Below are 7,373 nucleotides of genomic sequence, written 5' to 3'. Positions count from 1 at the left end.
TTTATTAATGAACTGTTAATAATTAAAAAAATTATCTGTGGCAATTTAATCATAGTTATTTTTTATAACCTGTCAATATCAACAGAATGAAAACCATCACTTTTTGACGACATACGCCCACCATATATATTATTACAACTGGTGGTAGTTTTGGAAGGAAATGTTTAATATTTCTATTATTAGATAGTTTGAGGACTTGATCACTTCCTAGTCCATTCGGAAAGTGTTCTATTTTAAATTTTAACAAATCACGATTATTTTAATGTGGAACGCATATCTTGTTTGTTTATTATTGTCTAAATTCGTTGTTTTAAAATGGAAAAGTGTGGAACTTTTGTTTTGGAATATATATGGTTAATGTTAGGGGATTTCAGGCAGGAAATCTATTATTGTTATGGCCATAGATGATGGATATAGATCAGTAGATTATTTGGATATTGATGCAGTTTTAGTTTAGCAGAGTTTGGCTAAAATCAGCAAAGCTAGAATAGGATCAGAATTCATAAAGACGGACTCACCTTTGATTTACTGGTCTGGAGCCGATGTGGCGAAGAAGTGACAACGGAGGAAAGAAGTATGTTACTGAAGGTATAGAGGCAGTGAGCAGAATGAAGTGGGCTCGGCCGGAGGCGGCCAACCAGAGCTGATCACGCACTCGGGTCGTGGTAGTCCTCCTGCTGTTCACGTGAACAGGGGATGCCCGTGACGTCACCCACTACGTCACAGCCCGTCCATTGACTCGCGGGGGGTGTGACGTGGGCTCGATCACCGCTAGCCGTCGAGCCTTTAACTCTTGTCTCAGTAGCCCATGCACTCCCGAGGTAGGAAGTCCACATACTGTATCCCTCCTTTTCACGAATTATTTAAAATATTTGACTTGTGTTTTTCTCCCTTTTTCCGAATTCCTTAAAATATTTAATTGTGACTACTACTAAGTATGAGGTTCTAATATTTTACCTACTTAACAATACCTCTAATATAATAATAATAATAACTTTAGCGAACCTGAAAGTTCAGTGTCGGCATTTGCTATTCAATATTATCATGGAAAGGCGCCTTTACTCCCTCGGCTACAAATAGCTTGATTTGCTTCCCATCCATCCGACGTTATCTGTCAAAACCGATAATCAGCCTTAATAGAATCCTGCTACCTCGTTATCCCTAAGGTCTTTAAAGAAATACTAAACCAACACTTTTATAGTTTTTGTTTTTATTTATTTAAATATTATTTTATACTAGTTCATGTTCCAAAATGTTAGTTCATGTGAGCAAATTATCTTTTATACGCGAGTTTGTTTTGTTTTAGAAAATGAATAAAATTTTATTATGTAATCAAATAATAATGGTTTAACCAGAAAATATGAAAAAACAATAATAGCGCGAAGAGCAAAGCTCTATCACCAATGTCCTATTTTTCATCTATTTCTATTTGAAAAACAGATGGAAAGTGATTTAATTGTTTCAGGTTTAAAAATAGTGGTGAAGAAAAAATATTAAGACCCTAAAAAGCACAATTTTTTTGTAGTGTTTTCTGAATCATATTGATGATTTTGTTCACTTTTCAACAAAAAAAAACAAGTCTAAATCGAACAGTTACATGGAGGAATGCTAATCCTTGGGTTTATGTAATGAAATGAAAAGTCTGTTCCAACAACCACATCTGACTATCCATAACTGTAAGGAGCATACGCGGTACAGGATTTGGAAAGGTAAAATACGTACTACGCATGCTCCGTATAGGTCAGGACAGTCAGAAGTGGTTGTTGGAACAGTCCTGAAAAATAAAAGATACAGCTTATTAAACATAATTTCACAAAAATATTTTATAAATTTAGTTAAGTTCCAGTTGTTACTCCTTGAAACTCTTGTATAATTCGTTTTTATCAAGTCAAGGAGTCACCATGAAATAAGCTGACTTACCTATTAATATCAAGCTTGTTTAAACACGAATCTTGACTATCATTTAATTGTAGGGCGTGTTAGCAGAACGTTTTTTCTAAAACCTAAACACTGCATGTTTAGGAAGAATTATTAAGTAGATGATATTTCAAGCTTAGGTTGGAGCAAACCTATCAAGACTGTTGTGGAGAGATCCGTAATACCCAGCATTACAAAAATATATTAGATCTGAAATAGGTAGGCTCAATACTAAGAGCTTCAAGATATTATGAGATTGTAATTTTAAATATTTATACTAATTAATAGCTAAAAAAGCGGAAAACAAGAAAAAAGTAATATAAGCCATAATCTGGTACTATTTATACGTATAAAAAAAATTTACTCCGTTTGGAGTTACAGGTCATGTACGAAAGACGCATAACCCTAGTATTCTAGCTATAAACTACAGCTATGGCTTTCTAAAATTCAATGTATTTCACTAAAAAGCTAATTATAACCAACCAAGTTGTAAACCATCGAAACCAAACACTCAAGTTGAGTTGAGTTCATGCTGCCAGAGTTCATGATGGTTGAATCAGTAATATCTCCTTTTACAGAGACTAAATTTTCAGAAAAAAACAAAAACAGTTCAGGATGTTCATCGGATAAAATTTGATCTTGTGATTTAAAGATATGTACCTATTGAGTACCTTAGTTATCGCAAAACAAATAGCTGGATTGGAGAAAAAAGTTGAGAAACACAAAAGCGACTCTCTAAAACCAAATCAATTGACACAGAAATTTTCAACCTGGCCCCAAACAAGGAAAATCCCTGGAGTCACTAAATTAAGGGATTCCTCAACTAAATGATTAGTTGTCACCATTCTAAAAACAGCGTAAATATGCCGGATTTACGTGAGCATGTTTCCAAACACGTGACTACCTGTTAATGGCTGCCTAGTAATGGGGAAAAATAGTAATAATTAAAATTATAACTAAATTTTAATGGGTAAAATGTTTATTAATGAACTGTTAATAATGAAAAAAATTATCTGTGGCAATTTAATCATAGTTATTTTTTATAACCTGTCAATATCAACAGAATGAAAACCTCATCACTTTTTGACGACATACGCCCACCTAAGTAAATCTGAACTGATGGAAAACTGAGCCTTGATGTATACATACATGTTTACTCTAATTTTGATTTTAGCCTAATATTAATTAATAAGTTCATCTATTTATTTTTAGCTCCTATTCAAATAAAATCAAATCATTATTTGTGCAGATCGTAGAAATACTAAATGAGAAATGTTTTTTTTTTTTCAAATTTAAGAAAATAAAATTCTTTAGGTAAGCCGCGGGATATCACAAATACGGAAACTTTATAGTATTTCCTAATTCTTATCATAAACTATTTTAGAAGTATCTACAATGTAAGTGCTGATAACACTTTTTATATTTATCTGTTGATATAATACTTTTTATATCATTGAAGATCTTTCACAATTTGCTATCAGTCCATTCGAGAAATCTATCATTCATTAAATTTACAAACTAAAAACAATAATTCCTACTAACACAATATATTTAATAAATTAATTATAATTATTATAAAATGTCCTACTACAGCCAAATGTTTGATCCTAACTATATACTAGAAACTTAGTGTATGTCTCTCCTAATAAGATTATCTGATAACTAAATATTTTAAAATTCTTTGATATTATAGCAGATATGTAGTAAGAGATATTAGTTAAACAGTTAAAAAGGAAAAAGTTTTAAATTTTACCTAATAATTTTTTTAATAATTAATTTTGTTTATTGTATTTCACGAGATTAGTTTTCATTTCACGAGACATTCTGTGGTAACTTAGTAACTGTACTTATTCTTTAGTTACTTTAAGACATGCGCCTGGTTATTAATATGCTATCTTGACTGACCGTATAAGCAATTGTAAGCAGCTATTTAAGTAGAAGTATAACAATTATAAAAGCATCAAGGCCTCTCTTTTCCGTAAGCAGAAAATTACCGGAAATTCTACCGATCCAAGGAAAGGGTTCTGATGGAAAATATTTTCATCCAGTTTTTGTTGGAATAAAAGTTTTTATAACCTATTACCTTTAATTAATTGGTAAAGGGGAATTAGAGGCGTGGCATTCAGAAATCGTTTAAACCGTTTTTCTGTTTACTTTTTTCATAATACTTTTTGTTCAGGTGAAAGGATTTATTTCAAAAAACCTGTTTGTCAAATGCAATTGTACTGATATTGGGAGAAATCTTCTCTCCTTTTGATATTCTGGTATAAACATTTTTTTAATGAAAAAAATAAATTTCTCAAACTGTTAAAATATGGAACAGTTAGATCTAGACATAGCTTAGTTGCTTTGCTGGTCAATATTATGTTATTTTGTTTGTATGCTTACTTGACAGCTTTAGAGATAAGCTGGCTGCGATGTAGCAAACTGGTCTTCAGCTGTTAATACGTTTTTGTGAATTTAACATTAAGTAATATCCTGCTAAATTTATTGTAAAATATTTAATTCAAAGAGTTACTAAAATTTAAATTTAATACCTTTTGGGTACAGAAATTAAGATTTTTTCGATAAAATGTTTATATAAAAATATTTAACATTTTATAAATTTGAGTAGAAATGAAATTATTTTTGCCAAGTGTCAACACTCGCAACAGATAAGTGAAAGTAGTACCCAAGTAGATAAGTAGTCAGTAGTCGCCATCGAGCACCGACATGCAGTGGTAGCAGCCTATGCCGACGGCATCGGTGTCTATGCTTCCAGCATGAGAGCTGAACTGGCCCTACGCTATGCACAAACTGCTTCTGCCACCATCGTAGCTGCTCTGAAGAAGACGGCACATCAAGGTTAATCCGTCGAAGACTGATGCCATTGTCATTTCCTTCCAGAAGGGCAAGAAAAGCAGGCTACCCCAGCAGTTCGTTGTGGATGGTGAGGGTCGGAAACTCACTAATAGCATCCTCTACCTTTTTTTCCAACCTCCTATATTTATTTATTAACAATACAATTATACATATTACTTACAAGCATTTTATATTTTATAAATTTGAATAGAAATGAAATTATTTTTGCCAAGTGTCAACACTCGCAACAGATAAGTGAAAGTAGTACCCAAGTAGATAAGTAGTCAGTAGTCGCCACCTCAAAATTTTGTAGAAATTTAGATTTTGCCTGTCTTCTATAAATCATCTATTTGCCTGTCGTCTATAAATCATATAAATAACGTCACCGCTCAGGAGGGCTAGCGAAGGAGTTCTTAGAATAAAAAAAATATCCTCATTTACATCTTATATAAAATTAGATGGTGCTTGCGTAAGAATCAGACCGTAGATTTAAGTATATTATTTTCCGTATTTTTATTTATTTATTCAATGTAATTTACAACTACAAAATAATACAATAAGTAAATATGTTGTATGTTTCATATACACTTGAAAATCTTGGGAAGGAACCACCCATTGGTGGTACTTCAAACATTAATTTAAATTAGAAGGTCCCGTGACCATCTTATTTTCAGACGCCTCAGAGGATTATCAAAGATTGTTAAGGATGAAAGATTAAGAATTAATAGGTTAGAATGGTTAAGGAATTTGGAATGAAAAGACGCATATCTGTTTTGGGCCAATTCTGCAACGAGTGGGATGATAAGGTCTTTGTGAATGAGTTTATTTGTAATGTAATAAGGAGCATCAAGAATTGTATGTAGGATTGTGGATTGTAAGGATTGGATGCGGGAGGAATTTGCTGGAGCCCCAGAGCTGAATTCCGTATGTCCAAATTGGTCTGATTATCGTAATGTATACTAATTTTTTGTAGTGAATGGGCAGTTTAGAGCGTTTGTCAAGTAAGTGTTGTAGCAATCTGAATCTACGAGCAGTTTCTTCCTTGATATTTAAATTTGTTTTTCTTTAATTTTTCCATTGTACTACGACCCATTATTGACTATGACTTTTGAGTTTCCATCCAGGATTTCTTTTGTAATGTCTCTGTTGAAGACATACCAAGTACATTGATAGAATAAAAACATCAACACACCATCACATCGACTCACTACAGATGAAAGTGATCAGAAGTACCTTCCCTTCCATAGGAAACAAAGAAGTGCTGTAAGGACAAGGGAGTTTGGAGATACCCCTATTATCTTGGTGAACTTATAACTTGTTTGTTCTCCAGAATTTTTCTGATATTAATATTAATTTTTTTTTTAACCAGTTTCTGAATCTGTATTTATTATATACTAAATTTTGTATACATTATATCTAAAATTTATGATAGTAACTCTAGATAATTTTAATGGTTGACAATTGATAAATGAACAAATACTTATTTTTATATAAGAAAATGGTCAGGGTTGCGGTCAAAAAAGAACAAATGGCTTATAACTATTTAATGTCATTTTCCGTCTGTTAGTGTGTTTAAATTTTTTGTTCCCACATCTACTTTTCTGTTTTTTTATTTGTACATCTGCTGTACTTTTTAACGGTATATTTTATGTAATTTTTATTCTTACCATTGTTAAGTAATTTTTTATTCTCATCTTTGTTTATTCAAGTTTATTTTATACTGATACTATTTTATGTCTTCCTTCCTACCTTATTGTTGTAATGTTCTTAGTTGTTTTTTGTATATTTTTAACCCTGGTGAAGCCCAGGAATATTTCTACTTTTCTTTTACCTTTTTTTTTTATTTTTCTAGACCTACATGAAGTGCTGGGCTAAATCAAGGCACGTCAGCAATTTCCATCTTCATAGGAAGGAATATCTAGAAACTTTTGACAGCTTGAGAAGGATGAAAGATTAAGAATTAATGGGTTAGGATGGTTAAGGAGTTTGGAATGAAAAGACGCATATCTGTTTTGGGTCAGTTCTGCAACGAATGGGATGTTAAGGTCTTTGTGAATGAGTTTATTCGTAACGTAATGAGGAGCATCAAGGATTTTATGTAGGATTTTGGATTGTAAGGATTGGATGTGGGAGGAATTTGTTGGTTTGGTGGAGCCCCAGAGCTCAATTCCATAAGTCCAAATTGGTCTGATTATCGAAGTGTATACTAATTTTTTGGAGTTTGTAGCGTTTGTCAAGTAAGTGTTGTAGCAATCGGAATCTACGAGCAGTTTCTGTCTTGTGTGTGGATTCCAAGTAAGTCTCTTGTCAAGATGGAGTCCTAAGTATCGTATCTGTTCAACAGGCGTTAGTGGAGTATTTAGAAAGGATACTGTAGGACAGGACAGGACGGTAGAGGTTTACGACGGAGAGTAAAGGTGATCTGATGGGATTTGTCAGGATTTATTTTGATTCTCCAGTTTTGACTCCACTCTTCAATAGATGTTATGTGTGTCTGTAATGTTTGTGATGCATTACGACTCAATGTTTACAGACAGTATACATGTGTCATCAGCGTATGTTGTTAGGACTGTGTTAGGGTGGGTTGGGATGTCAGCTGTATAAACCGTATAAAG

General features: G+C 32.8%; 1 protein-coding gene and 1 long non-coding RNA gene across 2 annotated transcripts in view; both read right to left on the bottom strand.

The window, feature by feature from the left end:
• The window catches only part of LOC106686241 (Wilms tumor protein homolog), a 4,462-nt gene extending 3,822 nt beyond the window's left edge, over positions 1-640 (bottom strand). Inside the window, exon 1 of the mRNA XM_014429429.3 lies at positions 519-640. The gene's annotated coding sequence lies outside the window, so the exon portion shown is untranslated. The remainder of the gene's footprint in view (positions 1-518) is intronic.
• A 371-nt stretch (positions 641-1,011) lies between these two features.
• Positions 1,012-7,373, bottom strand: part of LOC106686240 (uncharacterized) — a 12,873-nt gene continuing 6,511 nt past the window's right edge. Inside the window, exon 3 of the long non-coding RNA XR_001343982.2 lies at positions 1,012-1,111. This is a non-coding gene — a long non-coding RNA (uncharacterized lncRNA). The remainder of the gene's footprint in view (positions 1,112-7,373) is intronic.

This window comes from Halyomorpha halys, unplaced genomic scaffold, assembly GCF_000696795.3.
Source record: "Halyomorpha halys isolate HHAL.00 unplaced genomic scaffold, Hhal_1.1 Scaffold800.1, whole genome shotgun sequence".
Taxonomy (NCBI): Eukaryota; Metazoa; Arthropoda; class Insecta; order Hemiptera; family Pentatomidae; genus Halyomorpha; species Halyomorpha halys.
This window is presented reverse-complemented; position numbering and strand designations above follow the sequence as displayed.